The sequence below is a fragment of the Belonocnema kinseyi genome, chromosome 10, assembly GCF_010883055.1.
Source record: "Belonocnema kinseyi isolate 2016_QV_RU_SX_M_011 chromosome 10, B_treatae_v1, whole genome shotgun sequence".
In the NCBI taxonomy this organism is placed as follows: domain Eukaryota; kingdom Metazoa; phylum Arthropoda; class Insecta; order Hymenoptera; family Cynipidae; genus Belonocnema; species Belonocnema kinseyi.
In genome coordinates this window covers 43611152-43616689 of record NC_046666.1, presented here as the reverse complement: position 1 = coordinate 43616689, position 5538 = coordinate 43611152, and the positions used below count along the sequence as shown (strand labels likewise).

Here is a 5538-nt window from a genome sequence, read left to right as displayed (position 1 = left end):
GAAATTCGTCTTTTTGGTTTGAAAATTCTTGTTGTGGGAGAAATTTCATATATTTTTTTAAAATCAAAATTGCCAATGTTTTGTTTAAAATATGATTTTTCTTGGTTGAGGATTTTAATATTTTATTGAGAATTAAGATTTTTGGAGTGACTAAAACTGTTTTTTTATATAATTAAAAAATTTTTTGATTAAAGAATCAAATACTTGGGACCACCCTAGTATCTACTATAGCGACTGTTTTTTGTTTACAGGAATGATCGATTGTAGGAAAGGTAGAAAATATTTTATAAACAGCGGGTACCTTGCAGTACAAGTTATGGGCGAATGGTATAAATATTAAATACAAAAGAAAAGAAATTTTTTTCGATTATTCATATATTATCTTAAATATAATAATTAATTTTCTTCGTCAATTAAAAAGGATAAGAAAATTAAGGGTACTCAATTATGAAGATTTTACCCTCAAAGGGTGAATAGATATTTGAATTCCTACCTTATCTATTGATGGTAACGTAATCTATTCAATTGACAATTTAGTTCAAAAATGATAATTTATTAAAATTGGAAATAGTTCGTGGCAAAACCCATTCTATATTTTTTTTAAAATGATTATAATTTGACTAAGATTCCGGCAACTAAATTATTATTTCTTTCTTTCGATGGTTTTTAATATTTTAAAGAATTTTGTAGAAATTGTTGATGTAAGTTGTTAGCTTTAGGGCCAGGTGAAATGAAACCAATTAAGTCGTTTCAAAACTTTCGGCTCACAATATTGTCCTTCATCAGTGAGTTTTATTAAATCTGCGAAAAGTACTCAATACCTTGAAGGTACGCGGTTTCGCAATTGGAAGCAATCTCCCAGCGATTATTTTAAATAATCTCCTTTTCCCTGTTCATAATATTCCTGAGATGCCAGACCTAAAATAACGACGATTATTTAAAGAAATATCAAAAATAAATAAATTTGTTAAATTGTGTAATAGTGTATGAAACAATTAAAAAAAATGTTTTTCAATAAACTTTCAAAAATCGAGTGGGTTCTGATCTATACTAGACCACCGCCCACGCAAGGGACTCTGTTTATCCAGGTGCCCACTAGATGTCAGGAGATTGACCACCTGTTATCGGAACTTTACCTTTTTTTACCTGGAGAATCTTGATCCCCACCGCATGACCCTGGGGGCCTAGCGGCCCCACTCTTCCCGGCTAATAGTGAGGCTACGTAGTTGAGAAATTCCGACGTAGGAAGAACGTCGACTGTGTTCTGTGCTCAAGAGCTCATCACCCAAAAGGAAATAAGGATTCATCCTTGTTCCGGATTTCGAGGGCTGACATCCCGCAGGAAGAGCGAGGACCCGCGAAACAAACCGGAAGTAGGTGAGTGCGCGAAATTCAACTTCTTCGACCTCTTTTCCTACCGATCAGTCCCCAGTGATCGTGAACCGTTAATCGGGAAAAAACCGTGATGGTGATGCCTACCCAGCGAAATGGCTACCATCCGGAGTAGTGGACCCTTCGCCAAGCAGCGTCATGCCCAATCAAGTTTCTCCCTTCTCGATTACCGAGCCCAAGAAGGGAAAAAGTTTTTGTGACTTGTGCAAAAAGTTTAACATGTAACATATTTCATCCTAAGACCTAAGGATACCAAAATGGATGCTGGAAACTCAGGAGTATCTTAGGTCCTCTTAAGATAGACCCTTGAACTTTGTGGTTTATGGGTTGTTGTACCTCGAAAGTGGGATCGCAGCAACCTACACCTACTTGTAGTATATTATGTATGCGAGTGTACATATCGTTGAAAAAGTGAAATCTTAAACAAGAAGTACAAGTCCGGATTTATGTTTTGAATTTTTTAAACGAGTCAAGTGCTTATTGTGCAAGATGATTTTTTGTTGCGAGGAAATGAGAGTCGTGAGATTAAATCTTTTGCCATTAGGGTGGCCGAAAAAAAGTTTCGAATTTTTTTTCTGTATCATCTTATTTTCTTAGGTTCCCAAGGGAAAAAACTTTTTTTAAATTCAATCCAAAATGTAAATAGGTATAATAAAGTGCGGGCGTTGGGCCATTCTTTCAGGATTTCACGAAAATTCTTCAGAGAATACAAATTCATCATTCATTTTTAATTTCAACCTCCGAGTCCCTTTAATACTACCCCAAAAACCACCCCATGCAAATGGAATACGAATTTTGCAGAGTATTGCACTAAATTCTTATTTTTTTTCTCATTTTTAGATCCTCATAAATCAATAAATTAAAAGATGTTATGCATTTGTTAATTAATTTTTCATTGTTTAAACAATTTATTTTTGTTTAAATCCAACTTTTAAAGGGAAAAACTACAAAATCGTACTTCTTTCTAGTTTTTTAAAACAAGTTTGAAAATATTAGCTCAAGTTTGACTTTTTCAAAGTTAATTCTTATTTTTTCAATAATTTTTATTCGTTTAAACAATTCATTATCTTTTACTATCATAAATTAATGGTATTTTCCTAATATTTTCGCATAATTTATAAATGTGAAAAGTGAATTTCTTGATCTTAGTTGTTTATTTATTGTTGATATAATTAATAATTGTTTAAATGAAACTTGTGAAAGGAAAAAGCAGGAAAAAAATTTGGTTTCTATTTTTTTTAATAAGTTCCGTTACTTTCGTCTACTTTTTGGATATAATGATCTTCAAATAATTGCTAAGCAATTTTTTCTTAATTAATAAAATCATTATTTTATAATATCACAAATTAATGATATTTTCTAGATGCTATTTTCTGATTAATAAATGTTATTAACATATTTCTGAACATTTTAAAATAAATAAAAACAATTGAAAATAATAATTTCTTGGGAGGAAAACATTCTCTATATCTCTACAACTTCACTCGCTCCAATTTAGAAAATAAATTTTCCTTTAAAAATAAACAATAATTTATTAAAATTCCACCATTTTCTTAAATTAGTAAGAAGCGACAATAAAGAAAATCAATTATGAAAAATATTAGAATCAATTGAAATAACAGTAGTTACAAAAAATATTGTTAAAATCAATATGTTTTGGCTAAAGTATAGCATCAAGCCTAAAAATGGACTTAAATTAAGGCGTAACAATAGCTATACTTTTTGCTCTACAAAGTGTGAAAAATGTGGATTTTAATTAAATTGAGAACATATTCAAAATAAAAAAATGTATTAACAACTTTCAAAATCCGGTTTTATTTTTTAAACCGTGTCAAGGTTCACCGAAATGCGGTGAACGTAAAATAAATATTTTTGGTGTGCCTATTACACACTTCGTATTTTTTAAACATGAGCCAAGTGTTAATTAAATTTACGCATAAGGATAAAACTTGGTATTGAGGAACAGAGTCGTGTAGATATCTTTATCCATGCTTTTAAAGAATTTTTTAAAAAAGAAATCTATTTAGGGATCACCCATAAATTACGCGGAATGCGTTATATAGGGGGGGGGGGGGGCATAACTTTGACCTTTGTCCTACATGCAACAAAATGAGGACTTTCAATAAAATTTTTGCAACAATAACATTCGCGCAAACAAATACCTTTATTTCAATCAACCTTGACTGGAATAAAACTTTACTGTAAACAATTGTTATAACCACATAAAAATTATTGCACAACTTCATCAATGTTTTAAAAGCAATAACGTTGATATAGTTGTTGCATATATTTTTAACAATTTTTTTATGCATCCAAATAATGTTTGCAACAGCAATAACAATTGTGATGATACTAATGATATACAATTATTGTTCAGTAAATAACTATATTATTATTTTTATTATTACAATTGTTACATAACTGAAACCATGCAATTGCTGTTGATTTTCATAAATATTGAGACTTGCAATATAATAACAATAAAATAATTATTCATGACACAGAATCTTCAGGTATTGCCTCACAATAATTTTTTTCAAGACCTTCAGTTCTGATTGAATTATATATAATAAAATGTTCACCATAAAAAAATGTAGAAATAATAAAATGGTTTTTGCAGGCAATAATATTCGTAGCAACCGTTTTATTTGTTGAAAAAAATGACTTATGTTATGCAATTTCATGAATTTTAAGATAAGAATAAAATGTAATGACGACCTTCATAATTTTATTATTTTTCAGAATTGTTTAAAGAGTTTCTTAATTTATGGATGTACTGGTACACCATTTTTAAACCTACTAACATTAGAAGTTTTTATTCTAATACTGGGAAATATTTTTATTTCTATATAAAATTGTTTTTACTCCAAATTACACAGAAAAATGATTGTTTGAATTAAATGAACATTTGTTTGGCCCTATATTCAACATGGAACTTGTTTGATACAAATAAAATTCGTTTGAGTTAAACATTGACGCGTTTAAATTAAATATTATTTTAATCAAACAAATATTTATTTGACTATATCAAAGAAAGAATTTGTTTGATTTAATTTTTTTTAAATCGGAGTGTAAGATTTTTAAATTTAGTAGCATTCAAATTCGGTATTAAAAAGCTTGAAGGTTGTTTTGCTGCAGTATGTCATGTTCCATGTTGTGTAACATCAATTTTTAATAATTTATTGCTCTCAAACTAAAAACGAAAAAGTTTTACTCAAGGTTACAAGCTTCATTCGTAAGAAAAGTATTTCAAACTGATTTTTTTACAAGAATAGTTATAAACAATAATAAAAATATTCGATACTCATAATAAAATACAAATGCAGTTGTTATAGAATTGTTTGAATTTTCTGAAAAGCAAGAATATTTTTTATTTATAATTTGATACTCATAATTAATCAATTTTAAATTCATAATCACTAAAAGATGAAATCAACGTTCACTGAAATCCTTGGCAAAATTTGTGTCAAACAAATTCTACAACTACCTTATTTTTCAACTTATCAAAAACTAAAGCCTTCTACTAAGCGTTACACTGCGAGTCACACCTAATAATAGAAGGAACAATTCAAAGAATTGAAAAATTCTTTATAATAGATAAATCCTCGATTTCATATTATTAAATAAAAATGCTATTAAATTGCATAATAATTTAATCTATCTGTAAACGAGACACAGGAACATTGAGACTGAGTACAGCATAATCAGTGAACTGGATAAAAAATTGTTTATAAACACGGACAAGAAAAAAAGTGACACAATGGTAATCGTGCGTGAAAACTTTCATTACAGGTAGTAAATGGTTCATTGCACTCTAATTAAAATGGATCTCTGCCAAGAACCTTTTCTCTTTAAAAGAAATCCCTGTGATTAATCATATCAGAAATGATACTACTGAAGATTATTTTTAAATTCCTGGTGGCTTTTTACACGTGACGAATAATAATTTATGGACTAATATTTATTAATCTTACTGATAATCGGTACGTGCATTTCTCTTATCTGTAATAATCGGTTAATAATTATTCTCGATATCTTGCTTGACCCCGATCCTTGGCGAACCAATATATTAAATCGGTGAATTTCTTATATTAAGGGTTGGAATTTTTTCAGGATGAATTTATTTATGAAGCATCTTTTTGTCAA

The 5538-nt window shown here is 29.2% G+C and overlaps 1 protein-coding gene across 3 annotated transcripts in view; it reads left to right on the top strand.

Moving 5' to 3' along the window:
- Nucleotides 1-1214: 1214 nt before the first annotated feature.
- LOC117181340 (insulin-like growth factor-binding protein complex acid labile subunit) overlaps nt 1215-5538 on the top strand; it is a 72145-nt gene continuing 67821 nt past the window's right edge. For 2 of the 3 annotated variants that reach the window (XM_033373909.1, XM_033373908.1), the window contains exon 1: nt 1215-1377. The gene's annotated coding sequence lies outside the window, so the exon portion shown is untranslated. The remainder of the gene's footprint in view (nt 1378-5538) is intronic. The other variant, XM_033373910.1, reaches the window with a different exon arrangement.